The sequence below is a fragment of the Bolinopsis microptera genome, chromosome 8 (genome assembly GCF_026151205.1).
Source record: "Bolinopsis microptera isolate Bmic1 chromosome 8, MBARI_Bmic_1.0, whole genome shotgun sequence".
NCBI classification, from domain to species: domain Eukaryota; kingdom Metazoa; phylum Ctenophora; class Tentaculata; order Lobata; family Bolinopsidae; genus Bolinopsis; species Bolinopsis microptera.
This window is the reverse complement of record NC_087079.1, coordinates 18,009,164-18,037,113: the sequence shown is the minus strand read 5'-3', so window position 1 is coordinate 18,037,113 and position 27,950 is coordinate 18,009,164. Positions and strand designations below refer to the sequence as shown.

Genomic DNA, 27,950 nt, shown 5'->3' with positions numbered 1-27,950 from the left:
ATATTTTTCTAGACTTTTTCCTTTTTCAAATACTAATTCGAGATTTTAATTCGTAGAAACGCCGAAATTCAAAATATAGAAGATGACAGCGAACAAAGAATGGAGCTACTAACGGATATTTGAGCCTTTGGATTGTGAAAAATAACGGGTAGCAGTGAACTCAGCTGATTTAGTGAGCATCATGAAATTAAGATATGTCAGTAGAATGAAAATATATTAACTGAGGAGAGGTTCACGGTGTCGACTGGAGCAGACTTAGGCAGGGATGGTAATTTGTTAAAGTTCAAAACAAAAATCTTTAAATTCTCCTTCTCTTCATTAATATATGATATTTTTCTGGAATACTTGACCCTTGGATAATGGATATTATATTGTTTTCTGATTGTAATTCATAGCTACTGTGAAATTTAAAATAGAGAAGATGACAGCAAACAAAGAATGGAGCTACTAACAGATAGTTCAGTTTCTTAAAAGGACCCTGACAAGGAGAAGAAGCTCACTTTCCATCGGCATTATTCGAGAGGGGTGAGGGGTGGCTCTGCCCCGGCTCTGTATGGCTCTGTACGGCTCTGTGCGGCTCTGTGCGGCTCTGTACGGCTCTGTGCGGCTCTGTACGGCTCTGTACGGCTCTGTGCGGCTCTGTACGGCTCTGCCCCGGCTCTGTACGGCTAAGATGAGAAGTATGTATGATACCGGGCGAAAAGTACGTACTTGTACTTTCTTTTGAAAAGTACGTATGATACCTCAGTGTACGATTCAAAAAATTTTCAAACTTATTTTCACAGGCGCGATGTAACTTTTTTTAGATCCAACGTTTTATTTATTGGAAACTCCCGACTTCCACGATTGAAATTTCATTGTCATGATGGTTTTGAAAGCCATATTCATGGAGATAATAGAAACACTCAATCGCAGATAACAAAGAAAGTTTAATAAGCTTCATCATTTCATCAAAACAAAAAACAATGAACTTTCTAGCATCATCATTTCAACAGATCAAATTTACTTTCAGCTTTAACCTTAGTTGTAGTGAACGTACCGCGTACGGAACGTTCACTAAAAATAGTTTGTGAACGCGTTCGCTAAAAGATTTTAACGTTCGGAACATAATGAACGTTAATTGCTATTATGAAATTAAAATGCCGGACATAGCCCAATTATCCGGCAAAGTACTAGCGTTTCCATTGCCAGGCCTTCAGGGGAAACTCGGTTTGCCACCCAGTTTATTATGTTGGAGAGACTGAAGGGTTCCAAGGATACTTTGATTTAGACTTATATTGATCCAACCCTTACTGAGTCTGTTAGCAATAAAAGTAATGCATACAAGAATTTGTTTGAGTGCGCTAAAGATTTAGTGTTTGACCCCCATTTCTGGATAGAAGTCGACTATTTATGCTCAATTCTCGAGCCGATAATAGTCTTGCCTTTAACGTTTCAGTTTTGCATTAGAGTAGATGTAGATCAATTTGTTGAATCTCTCAGGCTTAGTGCGTAGTCTTCTACTGCAGTAGATATACTCCATGTCTCTAAAATTTTGTTCACAGACTGAGGAAGAAGTCAGAAAACTAAAAACTTTTCTAGCGATCAAATGGAGAACCTCATAACTCTGTGGGCTATAGTATCTCCAATACAACATAGGATTTGGTAGATTCTGCAACGAATCCACTTCGGTGTATAAATTGAGCCCCTCGCTGTCCACATTTAGCCTGTAATGCTCGAGTTCTCTCAGGGCGATACCGCTGTCAAACTTCATCAGTCTAGCTGTAAAACTCTCGCTAAAACTCTTCTTAGATGATCTAGAACTTATAAGACTCTATAAAAGTACGTATGATACATACTTCTCATCTTAGCTGTACGGCGCTGTGCGGCTCTGTACGGCTCTGCCCCGGCTCTGTACGGCTCTGTACGGCTCTGTACGGCTCTGTACGGCTCTGTACGGCTCTGTACGGCTCTGTCCCGGCTCTGTACGGCTCTGCTGTACGGCTCTGTACGGCTCTGTACGGCTCTGTACGGCTCTGTACGGCTCTGCAGTACGGCTCTGCAGTACGGCTCTGTTATCTTCATGGTGTATACGGGTTATAATGTCATTTTAAGTTTCTGAACCAAGTAATTTTGATGCTGATGTTTGAATTGCTCCCACTTTGTACATAACAATATGCAATATAATGTATAAGTTAGCCCTTATAACATCACAATATGCCACCTACCTATAAGTTATAACCTACCTAAATATCTCTAGATTAAACCTATTCCTCACGCGTCTCTGCACTTGCGATCTTAGTATACATCAAATAAAAGCAACCAGTAGTAGTAAGTAGTAAACCCGCGATGGGTTAGCATGAGCCTCAATAGGATATTACATACAATTATATTATGATAATCATGATTATCACGATACATTTATATATTTAAAAATAATATCAATAAAGATCATGATTAATCGTTCACACTGAATATAAAAATAAAATTACACTAAAGATAAATTTTCTCATTTCTTCTCTCCTGCTTATTTTGAATTACAAATTAATAATCATATTTATATACTATCAAGGCGGTATAAATCCAATTATTTTGTTAGCAGACACTGCGAAGGGAATTGTGTAGATAAGCCTAAGTGTGGCAGTAAAAATCGAAAATATTGAATGACTGCTAGATTCTTCATCGCAGTGCTATTTTTTTACTGCACTTACGTTAGAATTAAACTCACATTTTTACTGTAGCTGTTGTATTTTGTTGGTATTTCGTTTTCAGCGTCAAGTTTTTGTTTATCGAGTAAATTTCGTACAACTGTATCCTTAAAAACAAATCGATAAATTTATCCTGTAACTTAGGTACGCTAAAGGGGTCGTTCACGTATTACGTTATCACTTTTTGGACAATGTTTACCCCCCCCCCCCCCCTCCGTAATCAGTTTTACACATAGCTATTGTCAAAATTACACTAGCGTAATCATTTGCAAACCCCCTTCCCCCTCGGCAAATTACGTAATATGTGAACGACCCCATAGGAAAGGCTTTTATTTATTTCATTACGTATCGTGTTGTTATTATAATATTATCGTGGTCCCATCTTAGGCAGGCTATAATCGGTAATAAGTAATCTGTTAAACTTAATTTCAAAATACTGCGGATTTCTCCTTGCCGTTTGTCTTAGTGGTTCTCTTTCAAATATATTACCGATGTTTGACGGTGCAACTGATGCAATCTGTTATCTGAGCAGTAATTCATTAAAAGTCGCATAATCGACACACGATAATAATATTCTTCATTTCTTTGTCCCTCAGTTACCAGTCTTACCACCCCCATTTCAATAAGATTATCAGTCTTACCACCCCCATTTCAATAAGATTACCAGTCTTACTACCCCTTTTTCAATAAGATTACCAGTCTTACCACCCCAATTTTGATAAGATTACCAGTCTTACCACCCCCATTTCAATTAGATTACCAGCCTTACCAACCCTATTTCAATAAGATTACCAGTCTTACCATGCCCCATTACAATAAGATTACCAGTCTTACCACCCCCATTTCAATAAGATTACCAGTCTTACCACCCCCATTTCAATAAGATTACCAGTCTTACCACCCCTATTTCATTAAGATTACCAGTCTTACCACCCCCATTACAATAAGATTACCAGTCTTACCACCCCCATTTCAATAAGATTACCAGTCTTACCACCCCCATTTCAATAAGATTACCAGTTTTACCACCCCCATTACAATAAGATTACCAGTCTTACCACCCCCATTTCAATAAGATTACCAGTCTTACCACCCCCATTACAATAAGATTACCAGTCTTACCACCCCCATTTCAATAAGATTACCAGTCTTACCACCCCCATTTCAATAAGATTACCAGTCTTACCACCCCTATTTCATTAAGATTACCAGTCTTACCACCCCCATTTCAATAAGATTACCAGTCTTACCACCCCAATTTCAATAAGATTACCAGTCTTACCACCCCCATTTCATTAAGATTACCAGTCTTACCACCCCCATTTCAATTAGATTAACAGCTGATTTGGGGGAATATTATTACCTTCATGGTAGGCTTTTCGATATCTAATAATATGGTTCTTCTGTTGATTATTGTCGTTTTTTTTTGTACACGAATATTTTTTCGATTTGGCAAATTCCTCAAACCAGTGGTGGTAGTAAGTCTTATCAGAAAGAATTATTTCAATTGGGCACTCAGTGACTGAGCTATTAAGGCCAACATTTGAACACTGACTTTTGGCCCACCCTGTATAATGTGGCCCATTTTCCTACATATGTATTATTTCGTATCATATTATTAGGCATCAAGAACAATGTGATCGACAATGTGTATAGTATTACTGCTGTCCCTTCTCTTTATTGAGAATGCTGCTGAGGATCTAGATGAAGGTAGGATAATCAATATTCATGAACCATTCACCATTCACCATGGTTTATATCTTTATATTGTTAGCAGTCAAATAATATTTGTAAAATAATATTTCAGTCAAATGATCTATCAATTGTCAAATTAATTATCGAAACAATATATTCATAGCACAACAATCGTCGAGTAATTGATAATATTTTACTCATGATATTATTATCTACCAGCTAATATACTGTTATATGCTATTAGATAATCACGTGGTTATAATAACAGGCTGGGTAGCAATACAACGTGGGGTTTTTATAGACTTCGATCTGGAGCAGTATTCTCTTGAAATAAAGACTGATAGCACGCTAGGGAGTGAAGATAAAGTGATTGTTGGTTTCTACACTTCACAGTTAGACAATGCAGGAGGACTCTCCCTCTACTTCTCCTCTCCTCAGTACCTTATCGACAGTTGCAGCTCGCGGAACACTAACACTAACTTCCTTACTGACCTGCCTACTGCAATAGACAAGGTATGGAGGGTTACGTTAACTAGAACCTCAGGTATCAGACTAGTGGTACACTGTAACGAGGTGGAGGTGATCAACTACCTGATATCAGACTCAACGTGTGATAGCCGCAGTTACTGGAGCAAATACTGGAGCAGGAGCATTGCAAAGATAAAGTTTTCTTCCTGGGAAAGTGCGACTGATTTCTATAAACCTCAACCAGGTAACTTGGCAATTCCAGAATAAATCTAAGAACTAAGATAAATATTGATTGTAATACGTGCACAATAGTTTGAAGTGCCTGTGAACGTGATGTATAATATTTGATATATTTTTGAATACAACCTGTTACAGCTGTTGTCTTTTATGGTATAATCGAGCCCTGTATAAAAAATATAAACTATCAAACTTCTTTTAATTATCAAGGGCAAATATTTTCAGGATGTACTAGACTGAAGGCTGAGTGGACAAGTACGATTGAGACAGCAGCAAAGTTTCCAGTAGACCCAGGCACCGTCGTGAAAGTGACTTGTTCTGACCCAGGAGCTCTCAACAAAGGGAGCAATGAAGTGACTTGCACAACAGGGACAGAATTCACCTTCTTAAAAGAGCCTTGTTGCTTCAGCCTAGGTAAATAATAACAATAATATTCGTTATCTACATAACAATGTGTAATATCCATTATACATATATCATATCCATTACATACATTGAAAGGTGGGTAAAATAAAACATTACATTCAGGGTTGCCATGGTTTACTGGACGATAACTAGGGAATTGCGCTCACCGCGCCAAATTGGGATGTAAATTTAAAATAATTGTGGGCCTACTCTACTGACTGTTAACTTAGATATCAATTCAAAAATAACAAGGAAACGTTCCAAATACATGTCTATTTGCTCAATATATTTTTTTGAAATGTATTTACTCTTCTGAATTTATCCCTTGCAAGCTTCAATGATAATTTCGGAAAGTATATGTAGTTAACACTCGAATTCAGGTATATAACTTAATAATGAAGCAGGAATTTCTACACAGAAAGTAACGTGATGAACCCTCCACCATGGTGTAGACTGTAGGGTAGCATATGCTATATGTATAATAATGATTTTATTTTCAAAGTGGAATCATTGTCAATGATATTAGCACGTACATATTTTACATAACATATTGTAAACATAATATCTTAGCTTGGTTAACAACGTTTTACTGCTGATGATACTGTAATGACTTATACTGACCAAAGTTTTAATTTCAGGCGTAATAAAAAGTAATAGAGGACCGTTCACAAAGGACCCTTCTCCATCTGTCGTCATGAATTAGTTCCTTTACTCACTTACACCCTTTTCACTCACTTCATTTCACTCATTCACTTCATATTTTATTACCACAGTATCTGCCAAAACCAACATGGCCCAAGTAGAAAGGGGCCTTGACGTTGTTTCCCGCTTGGCCCTGCATCCCATGCTGACGGTTGGCCTCCACTCTAAAAAAACTTACGTTCAGTGAAGGCCGATGATCAACAATTAGCGATGTAAGAGCTTGGCGGGAAAAAATCATGACCTCATTTTACACCTTTAAGACGACTTTCGCAAATGCGAGAGGAATGACTCCGAGGAGGGCTCCATTGGTTTTAGTAGGTTGCATATTTTTATTTATTTATTTTTTTAATTAGTTCCTTTAAGCTTTGTATTATAATATCTTATCAGAGTATCATCTGCATCCTTAACCCGCCCCCTTCTTCTTTTCAGATCATGAAATGCAATGGTAAATGTTAATTATTTCTATTACGCTGTCCTCAAACACTGTTATATAGTTATTGGCATAATGGGGTCTCGAAATACTATGGCACTAATTGAAACTGCATCCATGACTTATAATTATACTAAACTGAATGAGCAATATCTTAATTTAAACCTATTGCTTTCAGTTTCAAAATAGGGAACCCTCAACTCAACCACGTGACGAAGTTAACTAGTGACAGTAGAGTACAATTATACAGGGAGTACTCACTTTTATTTTGATATTTTACATAAACACACTTTCATTGCGTTATTAATATTTACTCTTACTGAATGGTCAAAAACACAGTAGATAACTGTCAGAATTTGAAAAATTAGATGTTAATAATTTCCAATCGCAGGATTCAGGAAAGTTTTTGAAGACAGAGGAACAAATATTATAAAGTTGACTTGTAGCGGGAGGGAGAGGAGGATCTAAATGTATGGAGCACATGATAAACTTGATACCTAACTGTCCTGAAATTTTGATCCTTCTAGCGCTGAATATTTAGGGTCCGACCCTAAACTGCAACTTTTGGTACCATATCAAAACCACCCAGTGACATCAAAATACTTGTCTCACATCAATGAAATTAATTTTGTGGTTATGATGCTGCTTAGAATATAATATATTACAAAAAATTTGGTTTCCAAAATTTGAATTAGATATTTTGAAAATTGTTACTCAAAGTCGTAAGCAACCAGTAAAAATTGCACCTTTGGATACATTTTGTCCCCAGAACGACAGTTAGATTCCAGACACAATGCCCACTACCACCACTCAATATTTCATGTAGTCCATACAGTTAGCTCCCCCCCCCCCCCTGCCTGCTGATGGAAATCAACGCATACAGGAAGCCGGAAGGTGAGTTTAAGAATCTCTGAAGGAGAACGAAAGTTTTTATAAAGTATTTGACATAGATCAACCAGATTATCACCAATATCTCCGATAAACATTCAATTATTCGTAATAATGAGTTGTTGAATTGTTAAATTTCAGAGCAGCAAGATCGGCAAGCAAGCGAGAGAATTTACAAAAGACTCTTCTCCATTATATCTCCTCCAGTATTGGTTCTTCCGAATGAGGTAATCCTAATAAAAGCTCTTATTCCCCAATTTTGGATCAATATTTAATAATAAAATCATTTTTATTTTTGGCTTACGACTAAAAAGCATGGATATTTATTTGAATCGATTAAAAAACAAAAGATTCCAGAGAAATCATTTAGTTTACGGTTACCTCTGTCTTCTTGAAAATGACGCCCAGCAATAAAAAGATTGAATGTTATGACGATCAACTTAAGAGCTTTAACCTTTTCAGAAAAAAAGAGCACTATTAAGGACACCAGAATCATAGCTTGATAGCCCTAGCCTACCGAGTATCAACAAAGAATAAATGTAAGTTTGAACTTGATGCACAGATGAACCTTTAACATTATCAATTTTAACACCACTTTCTGTGATTCGTGAAAACCGTGAGAGGTAAACCATGGAAACATTTTTGACTGGGCTGAATGCTTTAACCCATTAGGGACGATAGGGTCGTTTTTATAACCCACCTTTTCTAGACGAAAAACCAAATTACTAAACGCTATAACGAATCTATAGCATATATGCTCAAAATTTATTGGGCTACATATAATGAAGCCCAATAAATTTTGAGTATATATATGCTATAGATTCGTTATAGCGTTTAGTAATTTGGTTTTTCGTCTAGAAAAGGTGGGTCATAAAAACGACCCTATCGTCCCTAATGGGTTAATGGCCTTTCGACCAGTATGAAGAAATATAAAATTGGCCAAAAATAAGAACTTTAGGTCCTGTATTTTGGACCCCCAAGTAGTGTCAAAATCACTAACTAAATAAATATCGTTGTCTTTTGACACCACTTTAAGCCTTGGTAAGACGGAGTCCTGCTCGTAGCATTAAAGCATAAAGTCGTGAATATTAACTTTGTTACACAATACACTCCAATTTGTATGTTTTTAATGAGAGCCATTACACACGAGAATATTGTTATCAACTATTACAATTAATATACCCACGTAATTAATTAGATTTAAATATTTCAGAGCATCTACAAGATGATCATCTGCAAGTCACGTATCTTGTATCCCAGAAGGAGAGATTACAACATCCAAGAAGGAACCTAGCATTCCAGAAGGAACCTAACATCCCATAAGGAACCTACAACATCCCAGAAGGAACCTAACAACATCCCAGAAGGAACCCAACATCTCAGAAGGAACCTAACAACATCCTAGAAGGAACTCAACATCCCAGAAAAAACCTAACAACATCCCAGAAGGAACCCAACATCCCAGAAGGAACCTAACATCATCCTAGAAGGAACTGAACGTCCCAGAAGGAACCTAACAAAATCCCAGAAGGAACACAACATCCCAGAAGGCACCTAACAACATCCCATAAGGAACCTACAACATCCTCGAAGGAACTTAACAACATTCTAGAAGGAACTCAACATCCCAGAAGGAACTTAAAATACCAGAAGGAACTCAACGTCCCAGAAGGAACCTAACAACATCCTAGAAGGAACCCAACATCCCAGAAGGAACCTACCAACATCCTAGAAGGAACTCAACATCCCAGAAGGAACCTAACATCGTCCCAAAAGGAACCCAACATCCCAGAAGGAACCTAACAACATCGTCCCAAAAGGAACCCAACATCCCAGAAGGAACCTAACAACATCCTAGAAGGAACCCAACATCAACGAAGGAACCTAACAATATCCTAGAAGGAACTCAACATTCTATAAGGAACCTTACATCTTGGAATGAAATTAACAACATCCCAGATGGAACCTTAAACACACGTATCCACTATCCACGAAAGGCAGGAAATAGAAAACTGTGAACACTAGCATTTAATAATAATTTAACGTAGCCGAACGCCTTTCAGAGTTTCAGTGCATTCAATTTTATCAACTACAATGGTCCTAATTTTAAATATCTGACTTGAGATTTGACAGTAAAGGCACGATTTAGTGATACAGCAATACCACAACATGTTAATATGATTAAAAAAATTAAAGATTTTGAATATAACATAATAGGTTGATTAGGATCAGAATACCAATTTCAACTTTTATTTTAAAGTTCTCAGATTTTTCAAAAAGCTCAGATTTTCTCGAAATGCCTTTTTAAAATCATTTTTGACTTCATTTTGCTTTGGAACGTTTATGTTAAATAGGCTTTCGATCTGGATATTAAGCATCAGTTACATCAGTAAACATATTTCATTCCTTTTTAATTTAATTTTGATTAGTTTAATTAATGTTAAATAATTGCAGTTCATTTCGTGTTTTAAATGAGGAACAATGTTGTCTTATTTCACCTAACATGTATTACATGCATTGATAGGAATATTTTTGTTTACATTTTTTCCTCACCATTAAACACTAGCATTTAATAATAATTTAACGTAGCTGAACGCCTTTCAGTGCATTAAATTTTATCAATTACAATGGTCCTAATTTTAAATATTTGACTTGAGATTTGACAGTAAAGGCATGATAGTAGCAATTGCACTGTTTACATGTATTATAGTCGTCTACTTTGATGAACTTCATGACACGCTATCAACCTCGCCTTTTTTCGCTTGCCAGGCTTAACTCGACGCCACTTATTGATATTCATTCAACGTTGTGAATTGCAGAACTATTTATAAATAGAACGCCAATTTCAACTGTCATAGTAACTTAATTTTAATAATCTAGTACAAAAAAATGTTTAATTTTTAAAGACTTATCTCAAAATTCTGTCGCGCTCATCTCTTTTAAATGATCCCTAGAACATATCCTGAAAGCTTCCGCGCCGGGTGATTAAGATTGCTCAAAAAATTTAGGAGAAAATAGATTTTTAGACTCGATTTTCAGGACACGCGATTTGAGAACCCCATATTAGGACAAATATACAATTTTTTGGAAAAATGCCAAAATCAACCAAATTATGAGTTAGAATCAAATGAGAGGCAAGAATGAAATTTGTAACGTTTATGAACTGATTATAGCAATTCACCTTTCAAAATTTGCTCATTCATAAAAATAATTATCGACTTTTACATTCCACACACTATTTTCAACTCACCCTGTAGTATAAATATAATATACGTCCCAATCTCATTTTATATTTTCCATACTGATCGCATATAGCTAGAATGAAAGGTGAATATTAAAACGAATTAGCCCTATCACTTAGAAGAGTTTATAACACAAAACACCGGCACGCTTAATGTTATGTATCTTACTATATATCTACTTATTATATATTAAAATAAAACCTCGTGCTAAAGCACAGAAATTATTGTCTCTATCTTACTATATATAAAGCGAGACGATATATATATATATTTATTTATCCGCACCATTTTACTGACACCACGGCATCAACTTTAACACGGGTTTCCGCAAAAACCGTACAAGATATAAAACTGAAACTTTTTTAACTGATTCAAATGCTTTAATGGCCTTCAAATCAGCATGAAAAAATCGAAAATCGGCCAAGGAATAAGAAGTTTAGTACCCAAAATTTGGACCCCCAAGTGGTGTCAAAAACGCGAATTAAATAGGTAATAATTATTTTTACTGGGAGACTTTAGGGTAGGAAACTGATCCGGCCACCAAAGAGCGTTGACACCAGTCTTAAAGGTTTGACGGGTTCCTGCTAGTAGATATAAACCCTGTGCGTTATACTTACTAGCAGGAACCTGTATAACCCTAAAATGGTGTCAAGACTCAAGAGACTAAAATAAGTATTACCTATTTGATTCGCGTTTTTGACACCACTTGGGGGTACAAATTTTGGGCATTAAAATTCTTATTCCTTGGCCAATTTTTTATTTTTTCATACTGATTTTCAAAGCATTTGACCCAGTCAAAAAAGTTTATGTTGTATATCTTTTACGGTTTTTGCGGAAAGTTGCATTAAAGTTGATGCCGTGATGTCAGTTAAATGGCACGGATCCATCGTGTATATTATATATAGAGAATTTACCGTCTTCGTAAAAACCATATTCTGTGAATCTGTGTAAAACATCTCAGTTCACTATTTCCTAACAACACTTTACCTGCTGTACTATAACAGATTAGACCTGATTCTTTCTCAGACCACTTGGCTGGCCCAGATTTTCTAGTAACAATGAATATTCAAACCTACAGTGCTACAGGTGAGACCTGATTCTCTCACAAATCAATGGGCTGCCCCAACTCATGAGCTTGATGATAATCATGCATTAGTTTCAGCTTATCTGAAAACCTCGTAAGAGGCATCGGGTGGGTGCAAAGCAATGGGTGCACGTGACACACAAAGATCACCTCGGTCCTTTTTTCATAGATCAGTACATTATTAATATTTGGGGGTGGCAGGGGTCTGGGGGCAGAGCCCCTTGTCGGGGGCTAGGGGGGCGCAGCCCCCCGGAAAATTTTTGCGAAATAGGGTGTTTTAGACGACATTTGGCTTTAAAGAAATTTGTAGGACAGCAATAAACTGGGATTGAAAAGAATCAAGTACTCACGTAAATTTGGTAACTTCACAACAGCAATCTGCATTCTTCAATCAAAATTTACGACTTACTCAGGCCTCATCATCTTAAGATTTTGACATTTCCTACGGTCTAGGGGTCACTATTGACTATTTATAGAAGTATTGCTTGGATGTCATGACAGATATTTACTAATCCACAGTTCAAATCTTTGACTGACTGCAGTCATAAACACAGCCCAGTTACCAGGCGACCATGGGGACTAGGGGGCTTATCTTTTTTCTGGGGTTCAATTTTTCTGGGGGGCTAGGGGGGCTGCGGCCCCCCTAGCCCCCCCCCCCCTGGCTACGTGCCTGTATATTAGGTGTGTTGCCTGTTGGGCTGTAAGTATTTTGTAAGCATGATATCTTTAAATGATCTTTATATGCACCATTCACGATCCCTCACCTTCATTCTTTTATTGCATGGCGTGTGCCATGTACTGCAAAGCTCTCCGGCCTGGTTTTCTGGAAACAATTAATATTCATATATTCAAATCTGCTGTACTATAAGGAGATTAGACCTGATTCTTTCTCAGACCACTTGGCTGGCCCAGATTTTCTAGTAACCATGAATATTCAAACCTACAGTGCTACAGGTGAGACCTGATTCTCTCACAAATCAATGGGCTACCCCAACTCATGAGCTTAATGATAATCATGCATTAGTTTCAGCTTATCTGAAAACCTCGTAAGAGGCATCGGGTGGGTGCAAGACAATGGGTGCACGTGACACACAAAGATCACCTCGGTCCTTTTTTCATAGATCAGTACACCATTAATATTTGGGGGTGGCAGGGGTCTGGGGGCGCAGCCCCCATCGGGGTCCAGGGGCAGAGCCCCTTGATGGGGGCTAGGGGGGCGCAGCCCCCCGGAAAATTTTTGCGAAATAGGGTGTTTTAGACGACATTTGGCATATTAAAGAAATTTGTAGGACAGCAATAAACTGGGATTGAAAAGAATCAAGTACTCACGTAAATTTGGTAACTTCACAACAGCAATCTGCATTCTTCAATCAAAATTTACGACTTACTTAGGCCTCATCGTCTTAAGATTTTGACATTTCCTACGGTCTAGGGGACACTATTGACTATTTATAGAAGTCTTGCTTGGATGTTATGACAGATATTTACTAATGCACAGTTCAAATCTTTGACTGACTGCAGTCATAAACACAGCCCAGTTACCAGGCGACCATGGGGACTAGGGGGTTTATTTTTTTTCTGGGGTTCAATTTTTTCCGGGGGGGTGGGCTGCAGCCCCCCTAGCCCCCCCCCCCCCCCCCCCCCCTGGCTACGTGCCTGTATTTTAGGTGTGTTGCCTGTTGGGCTGTAAGTATTTTGTAAGCATGATATCATTAAATCTTTAAATGATCTTTATATGCACCATTCACGATCCCTTTCTTTTATTGCATGGCGTATGCCATGTACTGCAAAGCTCTCCGGCCTGGTTTTCTGGAAACAATTAATATTCATATATTCAAATCTGCTGTACTATAAAGCTATAAGGAGATTAGACCTGATTCTTTCACAGACCACTTGGCTGGCCCAGATTTTCTAGTAACAATGAATATTCAAACCTACAGTGCTACAGGTGAGACCTGATTCTCTCACAAATCAATGGGCTGCCCCAACTCATGAGCTTAATGATAATCATGCATTAGTTTCAGCTTATCTGGAAACCTCGTAAGAGGCATCATATCTTGGGCGCGGGCGGGTGCAAGGCGATGGGTGCACGCGACACACAAAGTTCATCTCGGTCCTTTTTTCATAGATCAGTACACTATTAGTATTTGGGGGTTAGGTTCAAGGTTTTCTTTTGCACGCTCTCATATCTTGAACACTGATGACTGAAAAGCGTAAAAATGATTCAATTGATGCCGGATGCTGCACATAAACGTAAAGGGTTAACGCCATCCTGACCTAGTGTATGATCGCGTTGGGGAGCTTATAAAAGTCTTATTCTTTATCATTAATTCTTACCATTCGTTTTTATTTGATCATGTTTAAGGAAGAACTTATGGTGAAAAATAATATTTTTACAGACAGACTTTAATTTCTCACAAATTTGTGCTCGCAGTGAACGAAATGAGTTTATTTTATTTTCTCATGTTAATGAACATATTTTTGTTCTTTAATGGGTAGTGGGTACTTGCCATTATATTTATTTGAGCATGTTAAGACTTGTGCCTCGCCCAATCCCCAGACCCGCTTAAGGTTATATATTAAAATAAACCCTCATACTAAAGCACGTCAGCGTTATTTTCATAACAATCTCTAGTACTTCGCACTCGAAATTGTTGTCTCTATAGATATATATATATTTATATATATCCACCAGCGTGCGCTTGTATAAAAGTCAACTATAGACAAGATCGCCACTAATTGTTGTAACCATGGTAACACGTCACGTGTTCAATGTAAGCCAATCATAAAGGGCTGTGTCGTATATAGGGGCTGGAGATAAGTGATCCATACTGGCACTGCATTCCTGGGCCGTGGGAATAATTAATGTAATGTCAGTGACGATGAATATCAATAATAGGGGGATATAGTGCTGATCATGTGTATTGTGTGGTGTGTTATAATGACATGTGTATCGATCATCATAAATATGGTGCACGTGGTTTGCTGTATCATCAGCTGGCAGCCCTACCGGACACAAAAATAAAATATATACATATCTCCCGGCTATATTATTATATCGCCCGATGGTATAGCGGGCTCCCGCTATATCAGCGGGCTGTGAGAGCGGGCCGGGATATATCATGTCTTCTAACTAGCGGGCTGCACGGTCCTGCTGACGCAAATATAGCCCGCTGGTGGATATAATATATATATATCGTCTCGCTTTATATATAGTAAGATATTTATATACTATCAAGGCGGTATAAATCCAATCATTTTGTTAGCACGTACTGCGCAGGGAATTGTGTAGATATTTGAGTAGATAAGCCTAAGTGTGGCAGTAAAATCGAAAATATTGAATGACTGCTAGATTATTCATTGCAGTGCTTTTTTACTGCACTAACGTTAGAATTAAACTCAAATTTTTACTGTAGCTGTTATATTTTGTTGGTATTTCGTTTACAGGTTGTAAATAACAAAGTTCTTCTCGGTCCATGAAAGGTTTTCAGCGTCAAGTTTTTGTATGTCGAGTAAATTTCGTACAACCGTATCCTTAAAAACAAATCGATAAATTTGTCCTGTAACATAGGTACGCTAAAGGGGTCGTTCACATATTACATTATCACTTTTTGGACAATGTTTACCCCCCCCCCCTCCCCCTCCGTAATCAGTTTTACACATAGCATTTGTAAAAATTACAATAGCGTAATCATTTGCAAACCCCCCTCCCCTCGGCTAATTACGTAATATGTGAACGACCCTAAAGGAAAGGTTTTTATTTATTTAATTGTCGTGTTGTTATTATAGTATTATATAATCGTGGTCCCATCTTAGGCAGGCTATAATCGGTGATAAGTAATTTGTTAAACTTAATTTCAAAATATTGTGGATTTCTCCTTGCCGTTTATTTTAGTGGTGCTCTTTCAAAGTTTCAAATATATTATCGATGTTTGACGGTGCAACTGATGCAATCTGTTATGCATAATCGACATACAATGATAAAATTCTTCATTTTTTTGTCCATCAGTTACCAGTCTTACCACTCCTATTTCAATAAGATTACCAGTTTTACCACCCCATTTCAAAGAGATTACCAGTCTTACCACCTCTATTTCAATAAGATTACCAGTCTTACCACCCCCATTTCAATAAGATTACCAGTCTTACCACCCCATTTCAATGAGATTACCAGTCTTACCACCCCTATTTCAATAAGATTACCAGTCTTACCACCCCTATTTCAATAAGATTACCAGTTTTACCACCCCATTTCAAAGAGATTACCAGTCTTACCACCTCTATTTCAATAAGATTACCAGTCTTACCACCCCCATTTCAATAAGATTACCAGTCTTACCACCCCATTTCAATGAGATTACCAGTCTTACCACCCCTATTTCAATAAGATTACCAGTCTTACCACCCCTATTTCAATAAGATTACCAGTCTTACCACCCCCATTTCAATAAGATTACCAGTCTTACCACCCCCATTTCAATAAGATTACCAGTCTTACCACCCCCATTTCAATAAGATTACCAGTCTAACCACCCCCATTTCAATAAGATTACCAGTCTTACCACCCCTATTTCAATAAGATTACCAGTCTTACCACCCCTATTTCAATAAGATTACCAGTCTTACCACCCCCATTTCAATAAGATTTCCAGTCTTACCACCCCCATTTCAATAAGATTACCAGTCTTACCACCCCCATTTCAATAAGATTACCAGTCTTACCACCCCTATTTCAATAAGATTACCAGTCTTACCACCCCCATTTCAATAAGATTACCAGTCTTACCACCCCCATTTCAATAATATTACCAGTCTTACCACCCCTATTTCAATAAGATTACCAGTCTTACCACCCCCATTTCAATAAGATTACCAGTCTTACCACCCCCATTTCAATAAGATTACCAGTCTTACCACCCCTATTTCAATAAGATTACCAGTCTTACCACCCCTATTTCAATAAGATTACCAGTCTTACCACCCCCATTTCAATAAGATTACCAGTCTTACCACCCCCATTTCAATAAGATTACCAGTCTAACCACCCCCATTTCAATAAGATTACCAGTCTTACCACCCCTATTTCAATAAGATTACCAGTCTTACCACCCCCATTTCAATAATATTACCAGTCTTACCACCCCTATTTCAATGAGATTACCAGTCTTACCACCCCCATTTCAATAAGATTACCAGTCTTACCACCCCTATTTCAATAAGATTACCAGTCTTACCACCCCCATTTCAATAATATTACCAGTCTTACCACCCCTATTTCAATAAGATTACCAGTCTTACCACCCCCATTTCAATAAGATTACCAGTTTTACCACCCCCATTTCAATAAGATTACCAGTCTAACCACCCCCATTTCAATAAGATTACCAGCTGATATGTGGGGAATATTATTACCTTCATGGTAGGCTTTTCGATATCTAATAATATGGCTCTTCTGTTGATTATTGTCGTTATTTGTTGTACACGAATATTTTTAGATTTGACAAATTCCTCGAACGAGTGGTAGTAGTAAGCCATACCAGAAAGAGGTATTTCAATTGGGCACTCATTGACTGAGCTATTAAGGCCAACGTTTGCACACTGACTTTTGGCCCACCCTGTATAATGTGGCCCATTTTCCTGCATACGTATTATTTCGTATCATATTATTAGGCATCAAGAAAAATGTGATCGACAATGTGTATAGTATTACTGCTGTCCCTTCTCTTTATGGAGAATGCTGCTGAGGATCTAGATGAAGGTAGGATAATCAATAATCATGAACCATTCACTATGGTTTGTATCTTTATATTGTTAACAGTCAAATAACATTTGTAAAATAATATCTAAGTCAAATGAACTATCAAGACGTGTCGAATGAATTATCGAAACAATATATTCATAGCAATCGTCGAGTAATTGATAATATTTTATTCATGATACTATTTTCTACCAGCTAATGTACTGTTATATGCTATTACATAATCACGTGGTAATAATAACAGGCTGGATAGCAGTACAACGTGGGGTTTATATAGACTTCAATCTGGAGCAGTATTCTCTTGAAATAAAGACTAATAGCACGCTAGGGAGTAATGATGAAGTGCGTGTGTTCTTCTACACATCACAGGAAGACGGTGCAGGAGGACTCTACCTCTACTTCACGTCCTCTCCTAGAGGGAGGGGTTGCAACTCGTACCGCACTAACTTTCTTACTGACCTACCTACTGCAAGGGACAAGGTATGGAGGGTAACGTTAACTAGAACCTCAGGTATCAGACTAGTGGTACACTGTAACGGGGTGAAGGTGGTCAACATCCTGATGTCAGACTCAACGTGTAGTAATAGTAACTGGAGCACTTACTGGAGCAGGGCCATTGCAAAGATACGGTTTCCTTCCAAGGACACTGCCTCTGATTTCTACAGACCTCTAACAGGTAACTTGGCAATTCCAGAATAAATGTAAGAACTAAGATAAATATTGATTGTAATACGTGCACAATAGTTTGAAGTGCCTGTGAACGTGACGTATAATATTTGATATAATTTTGAATACAACCTGTTGTCTTTTATGGTATAATCGAGCCCTGTTTAAAAAATATAAACTATCAAACTTCTTTTAATTATGGAGGGCAATTATTTTCAGGATGTACTGGACTGAAGGCTGAGTGGACAAGTACGATTGAGACAGCAGCTAATTTTCCAGTAGACCCAGGAACCGTCGTGAAAGTGACTTGTTCTGACCCAGGAGCTCTCAACAAAGGGAGCAATGAAGTGACTTGCACAACAGGGACAGAGTTCACCTTCTTAAAAGAGCCTTGTTGCTTCAGCCTAGGTAAATAATAATAATGATATTCTTTATATACCTAAAATGTGTAATATCCATTATATACATATATTATATACATATATTATATGTTTGTTTGTCCGTAGTAGGAATTTACTGTAACTTTGGAGACTGGGCGCAGTAATGTCCCAGAGGGTTTGTAACATCATGGATGCTGACTAAGCTTACCCGATCCTCTCCAACTTGTATTAGTACACTACTTCATCCACACCAGTCATTTCACTACATTAAACTGATTGAGGTTATGCCCTTTGTACATGCTGAAGCGATATGCTATGATGAGTGGAATATGAGTTAGGATCAGTTTGGTCCGTTTCATGGCAAAAACATTTACATATATTATATCCATTATATATATTGAAAGGTGGGTAAAATAAAACATTACATTCAGGGTTGCCATGGTTTACTGCACGATAACTAGGGAATTGCGCTCACCGCGCCAAATTGGGATGGAAATTTAAAATAATTGTGGGCCTACTCTACTGACTGTTAACTTAGATATCAAATTAAACATAACAAGGAAATGTTCCAAATACATATCAGCTCAATATATTTTCTTGAAATGTATTTACTCTTCTGAATTTATCCCTTGCAAGCTTCAATGATAATTTCGGAAAGTATATGTAGTTAACACTCGAATTCAGGTATATAACTTAATAATGAAGCAGGAATTTCTACACAGAAAGTAACGTGATGAACCCTCCACCATGGTGTAGGGTAGCATAGGCTATGTATAATAATAATTTTATTTTCCAAGTGGAATCATTGTCAATGATATTAGCACGTTCATATTTTACTTAACATATTATTGTAAACATAATATCCTCTTGGTTAACAACGTTTTACTGCTGATGATGCTGTAATGATGTCACACCCCGTGTAATGACTTATACTGACCAAAGTTTTAATTTCAGGCGTAATAAAAAGTAATAGAGGACCGTTCACAAAGGACCCTTCTCCATCTGTCGTCATGAATTAGTTCCTTTACTCACTTACACCCTTTTCACTCACTTCATTTCACTCATTCACTTCATATTTTATTACCACAGTATCTGCCAAAACCAACATGGCCCAAGTAGAAAGGGACCTTGACGTTGTTTCCCGCTTGGCCCTGCATCCCATGCTGACGGTTGGCCTCCACTCTAAAAAAACTTACGTTCAGTGAAGGCCGATGATCAACAATTAGCGATGTAAGAGCTTGGCGGGAACAAATCCTGACCTCATTTTACACCTTTAAGACGACTTTCGCAAATGCGAGAGGAATGACTCCGAGGAGGGCTCCATTGGTTTTAGTAGGTTGCATATTTTTATTTATTTATTTTTTTAATTAGTTCCTTTAAGCTTTATATTATAATATCTTATCAGAGTACCATCTGCATCCTTAGCCCGCCCCCCTTCTTTTCAGATCATAAAATGGTAAATGGTAAATGTTTATTATTTCTATTACGCTGTCCTCAAACACTGTTATATAGTTATTGGCATAATGGGGTCTCGAAATACTATGTCACTAATTGAAACTGCATCCATGACTTATGATTATACTAAACTGAATGAGTAATATCTTAATTTTAAACCTCTTGCTTTCAGCTTCAAAATAGGGAACTTTCAACTCAACCACATGACGAAGTTAACTAGTGACAGTAGATTAAAATTATACAGGGAGTACTCACTTTTATTTTGATATTTTACATAAACACACTTTCATTGCGTTATTAATATTTACTCTTACTGAATGGCCAAAAACACAGTAGATAACTGTCAGAATTTGAAAAATTAGTTGTTAATAATTTCCAATCGCAGGATTCAGGAAAGTTTTTGAAGACACAGGAACAAATATTGTAAAGTTGACTTGTAGCGGTAGGGAGAGGAGGATCTAAATGTATGGAGCACATGATAAACTTGATACCTAACTGTCCTGAAATTTTGATCCTTTTAGCGCTGAATATTTAGGGTCCGTGCCGTCCCTAAACTGTAACTTTTGGTACCATATCAAGACCACCCACTTAACATTAAAATACTTGTCTCACATCAATGAGATTAATTTTGTAGTTATAATGCTGCTTAGAAGCTTAGAATTTAATATATATTGCACAAAATTTGGTTTCCAAAATTTTAGTTAAATATTATGAAAATGGTTAGTCAAAGTCGTAAGCAACCAGTGAAAATTACACCTTTGGATACATTTTGTCCCCAGAACGATAGTTAGATTCCGGACACAATCCCCCCCCCCCACCACTCAATATATCATGTAGTCCATACAGTTAGCTCCCCCCCCCCCCCCACCACCACTCAATATATCATGTAGTCCATACAGTTAGCTCCCCCCCCCCCCCCACCACCACTCAATATTTCATGTAGTCCATACAGTTAGCTCCCCCCCCCCCCCACCACTCAATATTTCATGTAGTCCATACAGTTAGCTCCCCCCCCCCCCACCACTCAATATTTCATGTAGTCCATACAGTTAGCTCCCCCCCCCCCCCCCCACCACTCAATATTTCATGTAGTCCATACAGTTAGCTCCCCCCCCCCCCACCACCACTCAATATTTCATGTAGTCCATACAGTTAGCTCCCCCCCCCCACCACCACCACTCAATATATCAAGTAGTCCATACAGTTAGCTCCCCCCCCCCCACCACCACTCAATATTTCATGTAGTCCATAGAGTTAGCTCCCCCCCCCCCACCACCACTCAATATATCAAGTAGTCCATACGGTTAGCCCCCCCCCCCCACCACCACCACTCAATATATCAAGTAGTCCATACAGTTAGCTCCCCCCCCCCCCCACCACCACTCAATATATCAAGTAGTCCATACAGTTAGCTCCCCCCCCCCACCACCACTCAATATTTCATGTAGTCCATACAGTTAGCTCCCCCCCCCCCCCCCACCACCACCACTCAATATTTCATGCAGTCCATACAGTTAGCTCCCCCCCCCCCCACCACCACTCAATATATCAAGTAGTCCATACAGTTAGCTCCCCCCCCCCCCCACCACCACCACTCAATATTTCAAGTAGTCCATACAGTTAGCTCCCCCCCCCCACCACCACTCAATATTTCATGTAGTCCATACAGTTAGCTCCCCCCCCCCCACCACTCAATATATCAAGTAGTCCATACAGTTAGCTCCCCCCCCCCCACCACCACCACTCAATATTTCATGTAGTCCATACAGTTAGCTCCCCCCCCCCCCCACCACCACTCAATATTTCATGTAGTCCATACAGTTAGCTCCCCCCCCCCCCCCACCACCACCACTCAATATTTCATGTAGTCCTTACAGTTAGCTCCCCCCCCCCCCCACCACTCAATATTTCATGTAGTCCATACAGTTAGCTCCCCCCCCCCCACCACTCAATATTTCATGTAGTCCATACAGTTAGCTCCCCCCCCCCCCCCACCACTCAATATTTCATGTAGTCCATACAGTTAGCTCCCCCCCCCCCCACCACTCAATATATCAAGTAGTCCATACAGTTAGCTCCCCCCCCCCCACCACCACCACTCAATATTTCATGTAGTCCATACAGTTAGCTCCCCCCCCCCCACCACCACTCAATATTTCATGTAGTCCATACAGTTAGCTCCCCCCCCCCCACCACCACCACCACTCAATATATCATGTAGTCCATACAGTTAGCTCCCCCCCCCCCCCCACCACTCAATATTTCATGTAGTCCATACAGTTAGCTCCCCCCCCCCCCCCACCACCACTCAATATATCATGTAGTCCATACAGTTAGCTCCCCCCCCCACCACTCAATATTTCATGTAATCCATACAGTTAGCTCCCCCCCCCCCCCCCACCACCACTCAATATATCATGTAGTCCATACAGTTAGTTCCCCCCCCCCACCACCACCACTCAATATTTCATGTAGTCCATACAGTTAGCTCCCCCCCCCCCCCCCACCACCACTCAATATTTCATGTAGTCCATACAGTTAGCTCCCCCCCCACCACTCAATATTTCATGTAGTCCATACAGTTAGCTCCCCCCCCCCCACCACTCAATATTTCATGTAGTCCATACAGTTAGCTCCCCCCCCCCCACCACTCAATATTTCATGTAGTCCATACAGTTAGCTCCACCCCCCCCCACCACTCAGTATTTCATGTAGTCCATACAGTTAGCTCCCCCCCCCCCACCACCACTCAATATATCATGTAGTCCATACAGTTAGCTCCCCCCCCCCACCACTCAATATTTCATGTAATCCATACAGTTAGCTCCCCCCCCCCCACCACCACTCAATATATCATGTAGTCCATACAGTTAGTTCCCCCCCCCCCCCCCACCACCACCACTCAATATTTCATGTAGTCCATACAGTTAGCTCCCCCCCCCCCCACCACCACTCAATATTTCATGTAGTCCATACAGTTAGCTCCCCCCCCCCCCCCACCACTCAATATTTCATGTAGTCCATACAGTTAGCTCCCCCCCCCCCACCACTCAATATTTCATGTAGTCCATACAGTTAGCTCCACCCCCCCCCCACCACTCAATATTTCATGTAGTCCATACAGTTAGCTCCCCCCCCCCACCACCACTCAATATATCATGTAGTCCATACAGTTAGCTCCCCCCCCACCACTCAATATTTCATGTAATCCATACAGTTAGCTCCCCCCCCCCTCCACCACCACTCAATATATCATGTAGTCCATACAGTTAGTTCCCCCCCCCCCACCACCACCACTCAATATTTCATGTAGTCCATACAGTTAGCTCCCCCCCCCCCCACCACCACTCAATATTTCATGTAGTCCATACAGTTAGCTCCCCCCCCCCCACCACTCAATATTTCATGCAGTCCATACAGTTAGCTCCCCCCCCCCCACCACCACTCAATATATCAAGTAGTCCATACAGTTAGCTCCCCCCCCCCCCCACCACCACCACTCAATATTTCAAGTAGTCCATACAGTTAGCTCCCCCCCCCCACCACCACTCAATATTTCATGTAGTCCATACAGTTAGCTCCCCCCCCCCCCCACCACTCAATATATCAAGTAGTCCATACAGTTAGCTCCCCCCCCCCCACCACCACCACTCAATATTTCATGTAGTCCATACAGTTAGCTCCCCCCCCCCCCCCCCACCACCACTCAATATTTCATGTAGTCCATACAGTTAGCTCCCCCCCCCCCCCCCCCCACCACTCAATATATCAAGTAGTCCATACAGTTAGCTCCCCCCCCCCCCACCACCACCACTCAATATTTCATGTAGTCCATACAGTTAGCTCCCCCCCCCCCACCACCACTCAATATTTCATGTAGTCCATACAGTTAGCTCCCCCCCCCCCCACCACCACCACCACTCAATATATCATGTAGTCCATACAGTTAGCTCCCCCCCCCCCCACCACTCAATATTTCATGTAGTCCATACAGTTAGCTCCCCCCCCCCCCCACCACCACTCAATATATCATGTAGTCCATACAGTTAGCTCCCCCCCCACCACTCAATATTTCATGTAATCCATACAGTTAGCTCCCCCCCCCCCCCCACCACCACTCAATATATCATGTAGTCCATACAGTTAGTTCCCCCCCCCCCACCACCACCACTCAATATTTCATGTAGTCCATACAGTTAGCTCCCCCCCCCCCCCCCACCACCACTCAATATTTCATGTAGTCCATACAGTTAGCTCCCCCCCACCACTCAATATTTCATGTAGTCCATACAGTTAGCTCCCCCCCCCCCCCACCACTCAATATTTCATGTAGTCCATACAGTTAGCTCCCCCCCCCCCCCCCACCACTCAATATTTCATGTAGTCCATACAGTTAGCTCCACCCCCCCCCCACCACTCAATATTTCATGTAGTCCATACAGTTAGCTCCCCCCCCCCCCACCACCACTCAATATATCATGTAGTCCATACAGTTAGCTCCCCCCCACCACTCAATATTTCATGTAATCCATACAGTTAGCTCCCCCCCCCCCCCCACCACCACTCAATATATCATGTAGTCCATACAGTTAGTTCCCCCCCCCCCCACCACCACCACTCAATATTTCATGTAGTCCATACAGTTAGCTCCCCCCCCCCCACCACCACTCAATATTTCATGTAGTCCATACAGTTAGCTCCCCCCCCCCCCCCACCACTCAATATTTCATGTAGTCCATACAGTTAGCTCCCCCCCCCCCCCCACCACCACTCAATATTTCATGTAGTCCATACAGTTAGCTCCCCCCCCCCCCCACCACTCAATATTTCATGTAGTCCATACAGTTAGCTCCACCCCCCCCCACCACTCAATATTTCATGTAGTCCATACAGTTAGCTCCCCCCCCCCACCACCACTCAATATATCATGTAGTCCATACAGTTAGCTCCCCCCCCACCACTCAATATTTCATGTAATCCATACAGTTAGCTCCCCCCCCCCACCACCACTCAATATATCATGTAGTCCATACAGTTAGTTCCCCCCCCCCCCCCACCACCACCACTCAATATTTCATGTAGTCCATACAGTTAGCTCCCCCCCCCCCCCCCCCACCACCACTCAATATTTCATGTAGTCCATACAGTTAGCTCCCCCCCCCCCCCACCACTCAATATTTCATGTAGTCCATACAGTTAGCTCCCCCCCCCCCCACCACTCAATATTTCATGTAGTCCATACAGTTAGCTCCCCCCCCCCCCCACCACTCAATATTTCATGTAGTCCATACAGTTAGCTCCCCCCCCCCCACCACTCAATATTTCATGTAGTCCATACAGTTAGCTCCCCCCCCCCCCCCCCCACCACTCAAGGGAAGTTGGTCGTTTAGCTCCGGACAGTCTATGCAACGTCTATGCAACGTCCGTGCAACAACAAAAGAATCGTCTATGCAACGTCTATGCAACGTCCCTGCACAATGAACACTCTATGCACACTCCCTGCACGGTCAGTCTATGCAACGTCTATGCAACGTCCCTGCACAGTACCATATGAACACCGGCTACTAGCCGGCTACTAGCCGGCTAGTAGCCACTTTTGTAATAACAGCTCCTCAACTTCACATTAACAACCGGCTACTAACCGGCACTTGAAAAGTGGTCACTAGCCGGCTACTAACCGGCTACTAGCCGGCTAGTGACCACAAAGTGGCTACTAACCGGCTACTAAGCGGTCACTAGCCGGCTATTAGCCGAGCTCTAAAGCAGACCTATTAGTAGCCGGTTCTAAACCGGCTACTAGCCGGCACTTGAAAAGCGGTCACTAGCCGGCTACTAACCGGCTACTAACCGGCTAGTAACCACCAAGTGGCTACTAACCGGCTACTAACCGGTCACTAGCCGGCTCTTAAGCGGACCTACTAGCCGGCACTCGAAAAGCGGTCGCTAGCCGGCTACTAACCGGCTACTAACCGGCTAGTAACCACCAAGTGGCTACTAACCGGTCACTAGCCGGCTCTAAAGCGGACCTTCTAGTTCCAAACCGGCTACTAGCCGACACTTGAAAAGCGGTCACTAGCCGGCTACTAACCGGCTACTAACCGGCTAGTAACCACCCAAGGCGTCGTCCTAGCGCCCAAAAACAATTACACTGCTCCTCCACCACGAAGAAATTGAATGTAATCAGTTTTCAGTATTTTTTTAGTAGTAGCCGGCTAGTGACCGCTTTTCAAGTGTCGGCTAGTAGCCGGTTTGGAACTAGAAGGTCCGCTTTAGAGCCGGCTAGTGACCGGTTAGTAGCCACTTGGTGGTTACTAGCCGGTTAGTAGCCGGCTAGTGACCGCTTTCTAAGTGCCGGCTAGTAGCCGGTTTGGAACCGGCTACTAGTAGGTCTGCTTTAGAGCTCGGCTAATAGCCGGCTAGTGACCGCTTAGTAGCCGGTTAGTAGCCACTTTGTGGTCACTAGCCGGCTAGTAGCCGGTTAGTAGCCGGCTAGTGACCACTTTTCAAGTGCCGGTTAGTAGCCGGTTGGTAATGTGAAGTTGAGGAGCTGTTATTACAAAAGTGGCTACTAGCCGGCTAGTAGCCGGCTAGTAGCCGGCTAGTAGCCGGTGTTCATATGGTACTGTGCAGGGACGTTGCATAGACGTTGCATAGACGTTGCATAGACGTTGCATAGACTGACCGTGCAGGGAGTGTGCATAGAGTGTTCATTGTGCAGGGACGTTGCATAGACGTTGCATAGACGGTTCTTTTGTTGTTGCATGGACGTTGCATAGACGTTGCATAGACTGTCCGGAGCTAAACGACCAAGTTGCCAGTTAGCCCCCCCCCCCCCCCCCACCACCACTCAATATTTCATGTAGTCCATACAGTTAGCTCCCCCCCCCCCCACCACTCAATATTTCATGTAGTCCATACAGTTAGCTCCCCCCCCCCCCCACCACTCAATATTTCATGTAGTCCATACAGTTAGCTCCCCCCCCCCCCCACCACTCAATATTTCATGTAGTCCATACAGTTAGCTCCCCCCCCCCCCACCACCACTCAATATTTCATGTAGTCCATACAATTAGCTCCCCCCCCCCCCCACCACTCAATATTTCATGTAGTCCATACAGTTAGCTCCCCCCCCCCCACCACTCTATATTTCATGTAGTCCATACAGTTAGCTCCCCCCCCCCCCCCCACCACTCAATATTTCATGTAGTCCATACAGTTAGCTCCCCCCCCCCCCCCACCACCACTCAATATTTCATGTAGTCCATACAGTTAGCTCCCCCCCCCCCCACCACTCAATATTTCATGTAGTCCATACAGTTAGCTCCCCCCCCCCCCCACCACTCAATATTTCATGTAGTCCATACAGTTAGCTCCCCCCCCCCCACCACTCAATATATCATGTAGTCCATACAGTTAGCTCCCCCCCCCCCCACCACTCAATATTTCATGTAGTCCATACAGTTAGCTCCCCCCCCCCCCACCACTCAATATTTCATGTAGTCCATACAGTTAGCTCCCCCCCCCCCACCACCACTCAATATTTCATGTAGTCCATACAGTTAGCTCCCCCCCCCCACTCAATATATCATGTAGTCCATACAGTTAGCTCCCCCCCCCCCCACCACCACTCAATATTTCATGTAGTCCATACAGTTAGCTCCCCCCCCCCACCACCACCACTCAATATTTCATGTAGTCCATACAGTTAGCTCCCCCCCCCCCCACCCTCACCACTCAATATTTCATGTAGCCCATACAGTTAGCTCCCCCCCCTCACCACTCAATATTTCATGTAGCCCATACAGTTAGCTCCCCCCCCCCCCCCACCACCACTCAATATTTCATGTAGTCCA

The 27,950-nt window shown here is 41.2% G+C and overlaps 1 protein-coding gene across 1 annotated transcript in view; it reads right to left on the bottom strand.

Moving 5' to 3' along the window:
- Positions 1-27,950, bottom strand: part of LOC134820221 (cilia- and flagella-associated protein 54-like) — a gene marked incomplete at its 3' end in the record, with an annotated part of 59,550 nt that overhangs the window by 14,162 nt on the left and 17,438 nt on the right.